The sequence below is a fragment of the Giraffa tippelskirchi genome, chromosome 12 (genome assembly GCF_054371585.1).
Source record: "Giraffa tippelskirchi isolate mGirTip1 chromosome 12, T2T-mGirTip1v1.2.pri, whole genome shotgun sequence".
Taxonomy (NCBI): domain Eukaryota; kingdom Metazoa; phylum Chordata; class Mammalia; order Artiodactyla; family Giraffidae; genus Giraffa; species Giraffa tippelskirchi.
The window spans coordinates 42,686,949-42,705,060 of NC_137286.1; the positions used below are offsets into that span (position 1 = coordinate 42,686,949).

The 18,112-nt window shown below is 40.1% G+C and overlaps 1 protein-coding gene and 2 long non-coding RNA genes across 5 annotated transcripts in view; 2 read left to right on the forward strand and 1 right to left on the reverse strand.

Moving 5' to 3' along the window:
* Positions 1-18,112, forward strand: part of ADAMTSL3 (ADAMTS like 3) — a 349,114-nt gene that overhangs the window by 79,316 nt on the left and 251,686 nt on the right. The window lies entirely within an intron of this gene.
* The window catches only part of LOC145528459 (uncharacterized), a 77,979-nt gene that overhangs the window by 34,362 nt on the left and 25,505 nt on the right, over positions 1-18,112 (reverse strand). The window lies entirely within an intron of this gene.
* On the forward strand, positions 811-7,697 carry LOC145528457 (uncharacterized). Its single transcript, XR_014070439.1, has 2 exons — positions 811-1,078; positions 4,342-7,697. It is a non-coding gene; the product is annotated as an uncharacterized LOC145528457 (long non-coding RNA).

The window sequence follows — 18,112 nt, forward strand, 5'->3', positions numbered from 1 at the left end:
ATTTTCTATTAGTCCTGGCATTGAGGTCCTCCCAGTGATTAGCTGTACCATGAAAGATGTAGAATAGCTAATGATCAGATAGATAGTTATATTTTAAAAATTAGACCCCATATAAAAGCAGTACTGAAAGAAAGATTTTGGTCTCAAAAGCAGGGAAGATTTAAAATAAAAATAAATGAACACATGTTCAACTCAAAAAGTGTAAAAGGAGATGTCAAGGTAACACAAAGGAAGTAAAGATAAGAACAAAAAAAAGATAAAATAGAAGAGTAACATCCAAAAAACAATATACTTCATCAATATAGCTAAAAACTCTTCCTTTAAGAAAACCAGTAGAGTACACTGACTTTTGACAAGTCTGATTAAGGAATAAAGAAGACACAAATAATCAGAAACAGAGTGACAGCTATAAAAAGGATTATGAATTATGAGCAGTTACAATGTGTAATTTTGTAATAAAATGGAAAAATTGAACACAGTTGATAATTGTAAAATAAAACTTAAACTCCTAAAATAAAAAAGGAAGCATAAATAGAGCAATATACATTGGAAAAGTTGAAAAAGCAGCCAGCTATCTATTAATTAGAAAGTCATCAATGTATTTTTCTATATGAATTCTAACAATCATTTAAGGGAACATGTATTTTCTATGTAATATAAACACTTTCTAGAGTGTAGAAAGAGATGGAAAGCTTTCTAAAAGACTAGTATAATGCTGACGTATCAAAGAAAGCATGGAGAAGAAAATTATACTTCAATCTCATGAACCAAAGTCTAAAATCCTAAATATTATTCAGTGAAATCCAGGAAGTTTTTTTTTTTTTTTTTTTTTAAGGTTAATACATCATGACCAAATGTGGTTTTCCTAGGGATGAAAAAATAGTTTACACTTCAGTCATTATTAGATGAAAAATTTAGTCATTTAAAAAAACTTTAGAATTGTCTCAAAAGTTGTCATGAAGGCACGTGGTATGTTTAACTTGTGTGTTTATTCTATCAGTCTGACTCTCCACAACCCCGTGGACTGTAACCTGCCAGGCTCCTCTGTTCATGGGATTTCCCAGGCAAGAATACCGGAGTGGGTTGCCATTCTTTTCTCCAGGGGATCTTCCTGACCCAGAGATCAAACTTGAGACTCCTGCATTGCAGGTAGATTCTTTACCCTCTGAACCACCAGGGAAGCCCTATTTAACATGGAATCAGTCAGTTCAGTTTAGTCGCTCAGTCATGTCCGACGCTTTGCAACCCCATGGACTGCAGCATGCAAGGCCTCCCTGTCCATCACCAACTCCCAGAGTTTACTCAAACTCATGTCCATTGAGTCGGTGATGCCATCCAACCATCTCATCCTCTTTCGTCCCCTTCTTCTCCCACTTTCAATCTTTGCCAGCATCAGGGTCTTTTCTAGTGAGTCAGTTGTTTGCATCAGGTGGCCAGAGTATTGGAGGTTCAGCTTCAACATAAGTCCTTCCAATGACCACCCAGGACTGATCTCCTTTAGATTGACTGGTTGGATCTCTTTGCAGTCCAAGGGGCTCTCAAGAGTCTTCTCCAACACCACAGTTCAAAAGCATCAATTCTTCAGTGCTCAGCTTTCTTTATGGTCCAACTCTCACATCCATACATGACTACTGGAAAAACCATAGCTTTAACTAGATGGACGTTTGTTGACAAAGTAATGTCGCTGATTTTTAATATGCTGTCTAGGTTGGTCATAACTTTCCTTCCAAGGAGCAAGCGTCTTTTAATTTCATTGCTGCAGTCACCATCTACACTGGTTTTGGAGCCCAAAAAAATGATGTCTGTCATTGTTTCCACTGTTTCCCTGTATATTTGCCATGAAATGATGGGACCGGATGCCATGATCTTAGTTTTCTGAATGTTAAGTTTTAAGCCAACTTTTTCACTCTCCTCTTTCACTTTCATCAAGAGACACTTTAGTTCTTCTTTGCTTTCTGCCATAAGGGTGGTGTCATCTGCATATCTGCGGTTAGAGATACTTCTCCCAGCAATCTTGATTCCAGCTTGTGCTTCATCCAGCCCAGCATTTCTCATAACATACTATGCATATAAGTTAAATAAGCAGGGTGACATTATACAGCCTTGATGTACTCCTTTCCCTGTATGGAACCAGTCTGTTGTTCCATGTCCAGTTCTAACTTGCTTCCTGACCTGCATACAGGTTTCTCAAGAGACAGGTCAGATGGTCTGATATTCCTATCTCTTTCAGAATTTTCCACAGTTTATTGTGATCCACACAGTCAAAGGCTTTGGCATAGTCAATAAAGCAGAAATAGATGTTTTTTGAGAACTCTCTTGCTTTTTCAATGATCCAACATATGTTGGCAATTTGATCTCTGGTTCCTCTGCCTTTTCTTTTCTTTTTTTTTTATGCCTTTTCTAAATCCAGCTTGAACATCTGGAAGTTCACGGTTCGTGTACTGTTGAAGCCTGGCTTGGAGAATTTTGAGCTTTACTCTACTAGCATGTGAGATGAGTGCAATTTTGTGTAGTTTGGCATTGCCTTTCTTTGAGATTGGAATGAAAACTGACCTTTTCCAGTCCTGTGACCACTGCTGAGTTTTCCAAATTTGCTGGCATGTTGAGTGTCATGCTTTCACAGCATCATCTTTTAGGATTTGAAATAGCTCAACTGGAATTCCATCACCTCCACTAGCTTTGTAGTGATGCTTCCTAAGGCCCACTTGACTTCATATTCCAGGATGTCTGGCTCTAGGTGAGTGATCATATCATCATGATTATCTGGGTCTTGAAGATCTTTTTTGTACAGTTCTTCTATGTATTTTTGCCACCTCTTCTTAATATCTTCTGCTTCTGTTAGGTCCATACCATTTCTGTCCTTCATTGAGCCCATCTTTGCATGAAATGTTCCCTTGGTATTTCAATTTTCTTGAAGAGATCTCTAGTCTTTCCTATTCTATTGTTTTCCTCTATTTCTTTGCATTGATCACTGAGGAAGGCTTTCTTATCTCTCCTTGCTATTCTTTGGAACTCTGCATTCAAATGGGTATATCTTTTCTTTCCTCCTTTACCTTTTGCTTCTCTTCTTTTCATAGCTATTTGTAAGGCCTCCTCAGACAACCATTTTCCCTTTTCGCATTTCTTTTTCTTGGGGATGGGCTTGATCACTGCCTCTTGTATAATGTCACAAACCTCCGTCCATAGTTCTTCAGACACTCTGTCTATCATCTAATCTCTTGAATCTATTTGTCACTTTCACTGTATAATCGTAAGGGATTTGATTTAGGTCATACCTGAGGAAAAGGAGTATGTCAAGGCTGTATATTGTCACCCTGCTTATTTAACTTATATGCAGAGTACCTCATGAGAAATGCTGGGCTGGAAGAAACACAAGCTGGAATCAAGATTGCCAGGAGAAATATCAATAACCTCAGATATGCAGATGACCCTTATGGCAGAAAGTGAAGAGGAACTAAAAAGCCTCTTGAAAGTGAAAGAGGAGAGTGAAAAAGTTGGCTTAAAGCTCAACATTCAGAAAACTAAGATCATGGCATCTGGTCCCATCACTTCATGGGAAATAGATGGGGAAACATTGGAAACAGTGTCAGACTTTATTTTTTTGGGCTCCAAAGTCATTGGTGATGGTGATTGCAGCCATGAAATTAAAAGACACTCACTCCGTGGAAGGAAAGTTATGACCAACCTAGATAGCATATTGAAAAGCAGAGATGTTACTTTGCCAACAAAGGCCGTCTAGTCAAGGCTAGTAGTCATGTGTGGATGTGAGATTTGGATGGTGAAGAAGGCTGAGTGCCAAAGAATTGATGCTTTTGAACTGTAGTGTTGGAGAAGACTCTTGAGAGTCCCTTGGACTGCAAGGAGATCCAACCAGTCCATCCTAGGGGAGATCAGTCCTGGGTGTTCATTGGAAGGACTGACGTTGAATCTGAAACTCCAATACTTTGGCCACCTCATGCGAAGAGTCGAGTCATGGAAAAGACCCTAATGCTGGGACAGATTGGGGGCAGAAGGAGAAGGGGATGACAGAGGATGAGATGACTGGATGGCATCACTGTCTCAATGGACATGGGTTTGGTTAGACTCCGGGAGTTGGTGATGGACAGGGAGGCCTGGTGTGCTGCAATTCATGGGGTCACAAAGAGTCGGACACAACTGAGCGACTGAACTGAACTGAACTGAACTGAGTGGTCTTGGAAAAGGAAATGGCAACCCACTCCTACAGTACTGTTGCCTGGAAAATCCCATGGACAGAGTAGCCTGGTAGGCTACTGTCCATGGGGTCGCAAAGAGTCGGACACAACTAAGCGACTTTATGTACTTACTTACTTACTTACTGAGTGGTGTAGTGGTGTTCCCTACTTTCTTCAATTTAAGTCTGAATTTGGCAATAAGGGGTTCATGATCTGAGCCACAGTCAGCTCCCCATCTTGTTTTTGGTGACTGTGTAGAGCTTCTCCATCTTTGGCTGCAAAGAATATAATCAATCTGATTTCGGTGTTGGCCATCTGGTGATGTCCATGTGTAGAGTGTTCTCTTGTGTTGTTGGAAGAGGGTATTTGCTATGACCAATACGTTCTCTTGGCAAAACTCTATTAGCTTTTGCCTTGCTTCATTCTGTACTCCAAGGCCAAATTTCCCTGTTACTCCAGGTGTTTCTTGACTTTCTACTTTTGCATTCCAGTCCCCTATAATGAAAAGGACATCTATTTTGGGTGTTAGTTCTAGAAGGTCTTGTAGGTCTTCATAGAACCATTCAGCTTCAGCTCCTTCAGCATTACTGGTCAGGGCATAGACTTGGATTCCTGTGATATTGAATGGTTTGCCTTGGAAATGAGCAGAGGTCATTCTGTCATTTTTGAGATTGCATTCAAGTACTGCATTTTGGACTCTTTTGTTGACTATGATGGCTACTCTGTTCCTTCTAAGGGATTCTTGTCCACAGTAGTAGATATAATGGTCATCTGAGTTAAATTCACCCCTTCCAGTCCATTTGAATTCGCTGATTCCTAAAATGTTGATGTTCACTGTTGCCATCACCTGTTTTCCCACTTCCAATTTGCCTTGATTCATGGACCTTACAGCTTACAGCATCAGACTTTTTTTCTGTCACCAGTCACATCTACAAATGTGTGTTATTTTTCCTTTGGCTCCGTCTCTTCATTCTTTCTGGAGTTATTTCTCCACTGATATCCAGTAGCATATTGGACACCTACCAACCTGGGGAGTTCATCTTTCAGTGTCCTATCTTTTTGCCTTTTCATACTGTTCATGGGGTTCTCAAGGCAAGGATACTGAACTGGTTTGCCATTCCCTTCTCCAGCGGACCACGTTTTGTCAGTACTCTCCACCATGACCCGTCCGTCTTGGGGAGCCCAGACGGCATGGCTCATAGTTTCATTGAGTTAGACAAGGCATCTTGCTGGGGCTTCTCCTTTGCCCTTGGACGTGGGGTATCTCCTCACAGCCACTCCAACACCAGAATACCAATCAATTTTTTTCAGTTCAGTAATACCATAAGGAAAATTTCTTTGTGAATATTGTTAGTTAGTATCCTATTAGTGTTAAAACATCTTATTGAAATAAGGAAGGAATAATAGAACCATATAAAAATTCTGTGTATTAAATGAGAATACATAGCTAATGCCATAAGAAAAGTTTTATAAAGACTTTAAAGGATGAGACAAAACTGTAATTATTTTAAGAAATTTTGATCTAAACATTTAAGAAAATCAACTCAAGAACTATTGAAAGTGAAAGATGAAATCAGTAAGGTTATATAAATTGAGATATATTCAACATAGTTACTCTAATAGATGTATATTCAACCATACGCTTTCCAAACAGAAAGCACATCTTAAAAAAAGAAACCCAGGCATAAGTTCAAAAATATTTCCATATACTATCTCACAAAGAAAAGTCAGTAAATTACCCATATTAGAATATATACTACATTTTTATCACAGTGCAATAAAATGGAATATGTAAAAAAAGTAGAAATGAAATAAGTCCAGTCATATGCAAAATGAAACAGGCCTCTTTGCTAAGCCAATAATTACCGGATCTAAGGTGAAATAATAAAATCCGTGATTGTGGGTTATATGGAAAATAATGAAAATGAAAAATAAAAAGAATGCCTTATGTTAAAATATACAGCCTAAGCTATAATTAAAGGAAATTTCATAAGAAAGCATGAATAGAAAGGAACTGAACAAACATTCAACTCCTGACAATAGGAAAGCAAAATATACCTAAGGAATTTAGAAAAAAAAGTTATTCTAAGTGAAAGCAAAATTTTGTTCATTAGAATAGTTAAAAACACTAAATTTAAACATAGTTATTTGGAAAAAAGCAGCAATAACATGAATAAAACTCTGATAAGTCTTAGCAAAAGAAAAAAAGAAACAAAGGAGAAATAACACAAAAGTAAGAAAAACAAAATGGATAACATAAAAATAATAAAATCATTCTGGCTAGAAGGATTTTCCTTAGTTTGTAATCATGTATGTTTCTCCTGTCTAGAAGCTTGTAGGATTAGTTCTAAATCTTTTTACTTCAGATAATTGGTTTGGATGTGTTTATGTGTGTGGTTCTTTTCCATGATTTTGCCTGAAATGAACCTCTGCAATCTTTGTGTGGCAATCTGTCTTCATCTCAGAAAAGTTTCCTTCTATACAGTTAAAAACACAAACCATGTATTAGAACATTATTCTTTGATCTCCACATGTATTATTTACTCTCTTCTTGTTTGAATTTCCTTATCCTTTTCATCAGCATTCTGGGAGATGCCTTAGTATTTGCCTGCTGATTATAGGATTTTTATTTATGTATTTTCTGTTCTGTTTGTTGCTGTTTGTACTTAGTTTTTAACTCTCCTATGTACTGTAACTGTCCTTACATTCTAACTTTACCTATATCATCTCCCTTTGGGTAAGAGTTGGTTCCCTCATCATTCCATTTTTATCTCTTCTACCCTTGTGTCCATTTGCCTTCAATTTAAATGAGTGAAATCAGGAATATAACATCACACTCTTTTGAATTTAGTACCTTTTTAAAAAAGTGTGCTTTCCTTTGCCTTTTGAATGATATACTCATTTGTTTCCCTAAAGAAAAGCATATACATTTGTAATGAGTTTGATGTTTACAACTATCTAATTTCTCTACCTATTGTGGTTGGGGGCAGGGGAAACTAATTAAAACATAGATATGAGTTACTAGAGTCTCACACTAGTCTGAAAACATAACACAATTTTATAATCATTGTGTGAGGAGATTATTAAAAGGTTATTAAAAGTGCTGTATTTCAGTCATGTAATAATTAATGTATATAATAATAATGGATCTGGGACTTCCCTGGTGGTCCAGTGGTTAAGAATCTACCTTCCAATGCAGGGGATGTGGGTTCAATCCCTGGATGGGGAGCTAAGATCCCACATGCCTTGGGCCAAAAAAAAAAATTTAAAAGAGAAACAATATGGTAGCAAATTCAATAATGACTTTAAAAATGGTCCACATGGAATAATATTTTTTCAAAAAGGAGGAAGACATGGATATTGGGGTTGAGTCTTAGTGTCTTGACACAAGTCCTGTATTATTTATACCCATGGGAAAGTTTATATTGAGATCGGATAAGTAATTAGACCAAAGCCAAAGGCTCTTGGGTGACAGTACATCAACTAAAGTCTATTTCACTTTTAAGCCCTTGCTTCTGACTATTATCCAGTAACCAGAGTCATTTTATGAAGGGCATTGTGTAATGTGAATGATATTTACAAGGGTGGTTACATGAAGCTAGACTCAGGTGAAGACAGTACACTTCAGGTTTAAAGTAGTTTATCATTTTTCTAATAAGTGAAATAAAATAGGAATTTTCCTTACTTAACATCCAACGGAATAAATAATTTTCAATAATGTCAAACAGAGGTCTGTTATGGAATTTTCTGAGGGATAATTAAAGGGCTGGGACTTTCTCATACTTTGTGTTTGGACACTAAGAAAATGTCCAAAGCTTGCAGAAGTGACAGTCTAGATTGCGTTTCAAAGGATGCTGCCCAGATAATGTGGTCCTGGTGTCATTTGGAAGTGACGTTCTCTAAGGAAGTATTGAGGTGCCCTCTTGCTGCAAGCATCTGAAACTCTTGTCTGCTAAGAGCTGGTTCTGGTCATTCTGCTTCCCTGATTCTCCCCTTGCATCCTTTTCCTGTTTTGCTTTCCTCTGCTGTTCATCTTTCGCTTCCTCTTCCCTCGTTTGGAAAGAGTGTTGAAACAACATTTCATTATTTGGCACTTCAAACCAGTAGTAGTGTCCCCACATTGGACTCTTTCTGCCCTGGCAGGAGAAATGGTCTCAGTAACTTTTTCCATTTCCCACGCGTTATATTTCCTGTCAGGTACCCAGCCAGATCTGTCCACACGTGGAAGGGAAGGCTGGATGCTGTGAAAGAAGGCTTTTCCCTTCCCAGAGCAGTAGTGGCAGTGACCTTGGCAGGAGGACTTTCTCCAGTGTTAGCTTTTAAGATTTCTCCTGGCGAATAAGAAGATTCCTCCTTCCTTTTCAGAACATACTCATATATCACAAAATTCAAGCCTTGGCTCTAACTACTCAAAATGAGCTTTTGTTTATTTTTTGTCTACTTCCTAAGGATTGTTATGATCCTGTTTTGTTTTAAGGCAAACCCATGGCTCCCAAACATCCATTGTTCTCTGTGAGAAGGAAACAAAAGAGATAGTTTTGCTTGGCTGTTTCAAGGATGGAGAAGTGGCTCCTATTTCAGACTCTGGGTCACCCTAGATGGATAAGGGGAGCTTGCGGTGGGGTGGTCATCAGATCTGGTGGACGCAGATTCCCTGGCACCAGACTGGTTTGATCTCTGGGTGGGGAGGATACCCTGGAGGAGGGCATGGCAACCCACTCCAGTATTCTTTCCTGGAGAATCTTATGGACAGAGGAGTCTTCAGAGGATCCCATGACTGGTGGGCTACAGTCCATGGGGTCATAAAGAGGACATGACTGAAGCAACTTAGCAAGCATGCATCAGTGTGTCACCATAAGGGGAATGGCATAAGCAAATGTGTGCACAGTCAGTGTGATGATGAGTGATGACCAGAAAAACTGACCTGTAGTGGCTGGTACATATAGAGAAAGGTGATGTGGGAATGCTGGTAAGAGGGTAGAAGGTAGAGGGTCTTGATGGGCAAGCTGAAGACTTTGGATTTTGTCTTGTGGCTAGTAGGAATATATTAAATAGTTGAGCAGTTAAGTGGGTGTAACAGATGTGAAGTGATATTTTTAATTCTTTTTTTATTGGCGTATAATGGCTTTATGATGTGTTAATTTCTGCTGTACAGTGAAGTGAATCAGCTATATGTATACATATATCCCCTCCCTCTTAGACCTCCCCCCATCCCCCAAGTCATCACAGAACACCGAGCTGAGTTCCCTATGCTATAGAGAAGCTTCCCACTAGCTCTCTGTTTTATACATGGTGGTGTATATGTGTTAATCCTACTCTCCCAACTCATCCCACTTCCTCTTCCCCTATTGTGTCCACAAGTCCATTCTCTTTATCTGATCCCTATTCCTGCCCTGCAAATAGGTTCATCAGTACCATGTTTCTTGATTCCACATATATTCACTAATATATAATACAACTACCGTATGACCCAGCAATCCCACTACTGGTATATGCCCTGTGGGGTGTGTGTGTGTGTGTGTGTGTGTGTGTTTGTGTGTGTGTGTGTTCAGTCGCTCAGCCGTGTCTGACTCTTTGCAACCGCATGGACTGTAGCCCACCAAGCTCTTCTGTCCATGGAATTTCCCAGGCAAGAATACTGGAGTTGGCTGCCATTTCCTACTCCAGGGGATCTTCCAACCCAGGGATTGAAACTGCACCTCTTGTATATCCTACATTAGCAGGCAGATCCTTTGCTACTGCACCATACCCTGAGAGAACCATAATTCAAAAATACAATACACCCAAATGTTCAGTCCAGTTCAGACACTCAGTCACGTCCCACTCTTTGTGACCCCATGGACTGCAGCACACCAGGCTTCCCTGGCCATCACCATCTCCTGGAGTTGCTCAAACTCATGTGCATTGAGTTGGTGATGCCATCCAACCATCTCATCCTCTGTCGTCCCCTTCTCCTCCTGCCTTCACTCTTTCCCAATATCAGGGTCTTTTCAAATGAGTCAGCTCTTCGCATGAGGTGGCCAAAGTATTGGAGTTTCAGCTTCAACATCAGTCCTTCCAATGAACACCCAGGACTTACGTCCTTTAGGATGGACTGGTTGGATCTCCTTGCAGTCCAAGTGACTCTCAAGAGTCTTCTCCAACACCACAGCTCAAAAGCATCAATTCTTTGGCACTCAGCTTTCTTTATGGTCCAACTCTCACATCCATACATGACTACTGGAAAAACCATAGCCTTGACTAGACAGACCTTTGTTGACAAAGTAATGTCTCTGCTTTTTAATATGCTGTCTAGGTTGGTCATAACTTTCCTTCCAAGGAGTAAGTGTCTTTTAATTTCATGGCTGCAATCACCATCTGCAGTGATTTTGGAGCCCCCCAAAATAAAGTCATCTAGATGTTACCATATTCCTTTGATAACTCTGCATACAACCGTCTAGAATTTATGCAAATGTTTCATCCTTTCTCCACAAGTTTGATCCCTGGGTTGGGAAGGTCCCCTGGAGTAGGAAATGGCAACAGACTCCAGTATTCTTGTCTGGAGAGTTCTGTGGACAGAGGATCCTGGTGAGCTACAGTTGTGGGATCACAGAGAGTTGGCCATGACAGAGCACAGCACAGCGGCAGCGGCAGTTCACTCTTTAGGCTCCCTAACTTCCCGCACACCATAAAGATTCAGCTCAAGTGATACCTCCCCAGCAAACACTCCTGGCCTCCCAGGCTGAGGAGTAGTTATCCTTCCTTATTCTTGTTTTTTTTTTTAAATTAATTTGCTTGACAGTGCCAGCTGTTAGTTGTGACATGTGGGATCTTGTTCTTTGACCAGGGATTGAATCCAGGCCCCTGGCATTGGGATCATGGGGTCTTAACCACTGGACCACCAGGGAAGTTCCCAATCTTTCCTTTTAAAAATTTTATTTATTTATTTATTTATTTACTTTTGCCTGTGCTGGATCTTCGTTGCTGCTCTGGCTTTTTTTCTAGTTGTGGCAAGCAGGGGCTGCTCTCTATTTGCAGTGCAGTCTTCTCTTTGTGGTGCTTTCTCTTGTTGTGGAGCATGGGCTTCGTTGGTCCATGGCATGTGGGATCTTCCCAGCCCAGGTATTGAGCCTGTGGATTTTTTACCACTGGACCACTAGAGACCACAAGTTCTAGTGAAGGAATTGGGATTTTGCTGTCATCTCTTCCAGTCTCAGAGTCACTAGTCTCAGATATGCACAATGTCTCAATTTTCTTTCTTTACCTGGGGTGACCGTGGTGGCCCAGAGCATGCAGATATTCAGCTGATCCCAGAAAGAGAGGCATGAGATAAAAACAGCATGCTGGTTTCTTTCATTACTTACTTTCATGGCTGTCAAATAATATTTCTTGTGGGAGTTTGTTTCAAGCCTATGCCCCTCCAGTGTGGTCTGGGTAATATTCTTGATGAGTTGTTGGCACAAAACCTGTGTTTTTCTATGTGCAATGGCTAACCATGGATGGAAGTAAATCACTGAGAGAAGTCAAAAAGGAATTTTTTAAAAACTCGATATCATTAAACATGAAAGTCTATGCTTATTTTTTTCCTTGGAAAGAAAAGTCTACTGTGGATTGTCAAATTTGAAGGCTTTGAATATGGTTTGAGGTATGTTGAAATTAAGAGCTTCTTACGATGATTCTGTGGTTCTTAATGTAGGGCAAGAGAGTATATAATCTTCAGGAACCTGCTTTAAAATGGTGAGAAGTGTTATACATATGCAGGGTATTGTTTTGTTCCAGTGTGGGGAGTGAAAGTAAGCATTTTGCATTGTTAAGACTTAGCTGAAGGTTGAGGGTATTAATGATGCTTGCTTGTTAAGTTTGTTTAGAAAAGAACTTTTTTCACTTTAACCAACATAAGTCATTATGAGAGTAAAGCATCTGGGTCATATGGACATGCATCCTTCTTGAATGGGTTTCTCATCCTTGTCACTGTTCACATTTTGGGTCAGATAATTCTTTGCTGGGAGCAGGGGGAATGGTGCTGTCCTATACAGTGGAGGGTGTTTAGCAGCATCCCTGGCCTTTGTCCATTCGATGCTAGTTGAAACCTCCTTGTTCTAGTTGCAACAACCAAAAATGTCTCCATTGCCAGTTGCCCTAGGGGACGAAACTACTCAATTGAGAAGTATCCTTCTGATACCAGCCGATATTGACCAGGGTTCTTGGTCTTCCCCAGTCAATAGAAATTGACTAGAAACCAGACAAGAAGTTCAGGCAAGACTGTTGGGGCTCCTGTAGCTGTAGGAAATAGCAAAAACAATTAACGTGTTCCCTTGCTCCCTTCCCAAAAAGCTGGTTCCTTTTATGCGGTGAGGGTAGGGGTTGTCCACGGTTGGGCTGGAGGGGTGGCTTAGGCGATCTGCCCACCCCTTAGGTGATGATGCTGTGTGCAAGGGGCATGTGCAGTACCCTGCTTTTGCTCCAGGCTCTTCAGAAATGGCAGTAGGGGTTTTTTGGTCTTTTTGCATCTCGTGGCCCTTAATTTGCCGCAGCTGTGCATACACCCAGTTATTTTTAGTCTATTGTAGTTTCTTTGCATTTTGTTACTTGAAGAGACGTTCTTTCAGGTACAAGCACTGCAGCGCTGGTGCAAAAGGGTCACGGGTCCCAGCCTGTCTCATCTCTAGAATAGATGTTGACATGTGTGAGGCTAGAAGCCTTGGACTGTGTGTCTTGTTCTCATAGCCTCTAGATGCCCTGAGGCAGTTTCCATAAATATTGCTCACAGGAATGCCAGCCTCCAATGAAGGCTTCTTGGCAAGCATTCACTAGGGAGATCCTGAATTGCCTTGGGTTTTGAAGCCACAGTGGAATGACTTCTTTGAATGCAGGTTGGATTTATTTGTTTATCAGAATAATTAACACTAAAATCATATTTTGTTATTTTAAACTCTGGCAGTACAGAAAACTACAAATCACCCTATATTCCATTTTCTAGAAATAACTAGTGCTCATGCTTTGTAAGTAGCACTTCTAGACATTTTCAAACACATGTACAAATAGGAGTTTGAATAAGATAAATAAATCTACATAATTCTATAACAGTGCCATCACATGATGCATGCCATTTTATACTAAAATTATTTAATTTTGTGAATTTTATAGATGATAAGGAAACGTGAAATTGAAGGACTTGCCAAACTTGGGATGAAAGTTCCTTCACAGAATAATAATAAATTATTTCCTCAAAGATATCTCTTAGAATATGACAAAAGATTATGAAAAACATTGGGAGGGTGGAGTTATTATGTTTTAAAATTTCATGTTTAATTTTTAGTCAATATTACTTGACTTCCTTGCAAGTCTCCTCCACTTGCTTTCCAATTTTTATTGTATATATACTAATTTATACGAGTCAATCCTAAAGGGAATCAACTCTGAATATTCATTGGAAGGACTGGGGCTGAAACTGAAGCTCCAATACTTTGGCCACCTGATGCCACCTGACTCACTGGAAAAGACCCTGATGCTGGGAAAGATTGAGGACAAGAGGAGAAGAGGATGACAGAGGATGAGATGGTTGGATGGCATCACTGACTCAATGGACTTGAGTTTGAGCAAACTCAGGGAGGTAGTGAGGGACAGAGAAGCCTGGTGTGCTGTAGTTCATGGGGTCACAAAGAATCGGACACAACTGGGTGACTGAACAACAACAATACTAACTTATATATATAAGTTTGCATCTGCTAATCCCAAATTTCCAGTCCTTCCCTCCCTCACATCTCCCCACATGGCAATCATGAGTCTGTTCTCTATGTCTGTGAGTCTGTTTCTGTTTCATAGATGGGTTCATTTGTGCCATAGTTTGGATTCCATATGTAAGTGATACCGTATGTTACTTGTCTTTCTTTTTCTGACTTCACTTAGTATGTTAATCTCTAGTTGCAACTGTGTTGCTGCAGATGGCATTATTTCATTCTTTTTTGTGGCCAAGTAATACTCCATTGTATATATGTGCCACATCTTCTTTATCCTTTCACCTGTCAATGGACATCTAGATTGTGTCTATGTTTTAGTTGTTGTAAAGAGTGCTGCTATGAACATATGGGGGCATGTATCTTTTTGAATTATAGTTTTGTCCGAGTATATGCCTGGGAGTAGGATTGCTGGATCATATGGTAATTCTACATTTAGCAAAGCATGTATTCTTGATTCATCAAAGTCAAGTATTAATTAGCACTTTTATCTTCTTCCTAGGTAATACAAGGGTCTTAGGATACTTTAATGTCATTTATCACGCTTCTGATTCATATGACATTGTTATCAGATATGTTAATGCCATAGAGATATTTTAAATGCTATAAGCCACAATAACTGCTATTTTATATAGTTGCTCTTTATTTAGAATGACCCACATTCTTCTTTACCACTTTAATTTTTGCTATACACTTCTTTCCACATCTCCAAGTTTCCTTTAACCCTAAAAGCACCTTTAAAAATGTATTTATTTATGTCTGCATTGGGTTGCGGCATTTGCTGCGGGCTTCTCTGTAGTTGTGGCTGGCAGGCTCAGTAGTTGCAGTGCAAGGGCTTAGTGGCCCCTCAGCATGTGGGATCTTAGTTCCTCTACCAGGGATCAAACCTGCATCCCTGGCTTGAAAGGCGGATTCTTAACTGCCAGGGAAGTCCTCTGAAAACACCTTTTCATATTTCCTTCAGGACTGGTCTGCCAGTGGTGAATTCTCTATTTTTTTGTTTGTCTGAAAATGTCTTGATTTCATTTATGGAGGATATTTTTGCTTTTCTAGTTGTTCTCAGTGGGGTAGTTGGTCACCTAGCCCCCCATTGCTCTCCATCAGACTTTTATATTCGGCAGCGTTTGGTTTTCCTCTCTATTCAGTCTTACCTGTTGTGCTGTACGTACTTCAGGATGACTTATCAAAATATTATCTATTTCTTCCCTTTCCAGAATCTTTTTAAAAAAATTTTATTTCTATTTATTTGTTTTTAACACCAAAAACATTTTGTATTAGGTTATGGCCAATTAACAATATTGTGACAGTTTCAGGTGAACAGCAAAGGGACTCAGCCATACATAGACATGTATCCACTCTCCCTCAACTTACCAAAGTATTATCAATAATATCTATCAAATCTTTCTTCATATAAAGTAGCTTTGTATAGGAATTTCTTTTTAACCAAAAATACAGTCAAAGCTAAACCAAACACTATTGTATGGAGTCACTTATATTTATGTCTCTTGCTACATTTGGAGGTTATGATTGTTTTCTAACTTGTGTAGTAGCCAGGAACATTGCACTCATGGAAAAAATAGCCTAGATGTTCTCATCCTTAATATGGGATTGTATAGGGGTGTTGTGGAGAGGTGGTCTGTGTAATTCCTGGTATGGGCTCTCTGGGGACCATGATGTCCTGTGTTAGTGATAGCACAGGTGAATTCCAGAATATGATCTGTCTGTACTTTGGGAATTTTTATTTGAGCTTCTTAAATACACTAATATGTTATATTAGTGATATACCCCAGAGACAAAGCCCAGGGATTTAAGGAGAGTAGAGTTTAGACATTAGGCACCATGGAATAATTTCTTAAACTCTACTTCTGTGAGCACATTGCTGGACTCAGTCTCCAGTGAAGACAACAAAGCATTCTTCTTTTGTTTTAAGTTGTGCTCAGTCATGTCTGACTCTTTGAGGTCCCATGACTTGGCCCACCAGACTCCTCTATTGATGGAATTTTCCAGGCAAGAATACTGGAGTGGGTTGCCATTTCCATCTCCACAGGGATATTCCTGACAGGGGTCAAACCTGTGTCTCCTGTGTCTTCTGCATTGGCAGGCGGATTCTTTACCACTAGTGCCACCTGAGAAGCCCATTTTTAAGTTATTTGTGTGTGTATTTTTTACTCACTAAAACATGTTCTGTAGCAAGACTGAAGAATCTGACATCAGTTGCAAACACACATGTCAACTGATTACCTTCACACCGGCAGTCATTCATTACCGGCAAACTCCCAGTTGCAACCCCAGGGACAAGGCACATAGTGTGAATCCTCATAGTGGCTGAATAGGGACAAATTAGAGGGCACATGCCCCTTGCAAACTCTGTAGCCATGCTTTGTTTGAATTATTACCATGTTGGGATGTGAGTCCTGTACTGATTTTCTCTTTCCTTTTCCTGAGAAGTCAGAAATCTACATTTTTATGTGAAATCTCCATATTTTTAAACATCATAAATAATTCCTTTTTTGGTGGTAAGCTACACAATTATAGTTAGATGAATCAGACCCATAGGCCAGATTCCTCCTGGGACCACCAATTTGCTCCCATTATCTTAGCTGTAATCTAGGCACTGCTCAAATTAAGTACCCAAGGCCACTGAGCATCTCACCTCAGGGATGGCACTGAGGATGCTTTTGAAGCTGAATGAGATGAGCATCTCCCACAAGTCATTTCATCTGGAAGCCCAAGAGTCATCCTAGGGTCTCCTTTCTCCCTGCATCTGGTCAGCTACCAGGTCCTGTTGGTTCTAGCTCTTTATATGTATAAGAAACTTCATGTCTCTAACAACAGATCTTAAAAGTTTTCCTGGACTTCTCTGATGGTCCAGTGGTTAAGAATCTGCCTGCCAATGCAGGATACACAGGTTTGATCCCCTTCACCGTTCTAGCTCCCTAAAACTTCATGTCTAAAAGAATAGATCTTAAAAGTATTCCTGGACTTCCCTGATGGTCCAGTGGTTAAGAATCCACCTGTCAATGCAGGGGATATGGGTTCAATTCCTGGTCTAGGAAGATTTCAGGTGCAGTGGCGCAGCTAAACCCATGTGCCACAAGTACTGGAGCTCATGTACCCTGGAGCCTGTGCTCTACAACAAGAGAGAAGCCTGCACACCGAAATGAAGAGTAATGCCTTCTCTCTGCAACTAGAGAAAGCCCACACGCAGCAGTGAAGACCCAGTGGAGCCAAAAATAACTAAACTAATCAAATTAAGAAAAAAGTTTTTCTCACAAGAAAAAAAATTATAACTATGTATGGTTATGGATATTAACTAGACTTATTATGGTGATCATTTCTCAATGTGTGCAAATAACGAATCATTGGAAAGATGGAAAGCAGGAGGAGAAGGGGACGACAGAGGATGAGATGGTTAGATGGCATCACCGACTCTATGGACATGAGTTAGGGAGTTGGTGATGGACAGGGAGGCCTGGCATGCTGCGGTTCATGGGGTCACAAAGAGTTAGACACGACTGAGAGACTGAACTGAACTGAACTGGAACTGATGTTGTACTATGCTAAATTTGAAGCTCCAGTACTTTGTCTGCCTAATACAAAGAGCTGACTCATTGGAAAAGACCCTGGTTCTGGGAAAGACTGAAAGCGAAAGGAGATGGGGCAGCAGAGGATGAGATGGTTAGATAACATCATTGACTCAGTGATCATGAACTTAAGTAAGCTGCAGCAAGCAAGTGGAGGACAGGGAAGCCTGGCATGCTGCAGTCCATGGGATCATAAAGAGTCAGACACAACTGAGCAACTGAACAATGACAGCCATGTTGTACATCTGAAACTAATGTAATGTAATGTTAATATGTCAATTCTGTCTCAATGAAAAAAACTGAACAAACAACAACAAAGCCCCTCATGTCTGCGCCCTCCTCTTTCAGACACCGGTGGTGTCTAGCCTGGGCTCTTGTTTCCTGTCTGCTCTATGCAGTGGCCCTTCCAGTTCTGCACTTAAGTGAGGCTCTCCTCCTTCAGTCTTTCCCCACACTCCTGCCAGAGTAATTTTTCCAAAATACAATTTACCAAAGTCATTCCTCTGCTTAAAAATATTCCAGTGGTGAGTTGTAACATGGGCCTCTGAACAAAACATTGAAAAAGCGGGGATGTTTATTCCAGTTATAAAATTAACAAGTTCTGGAGATCGAATGTATG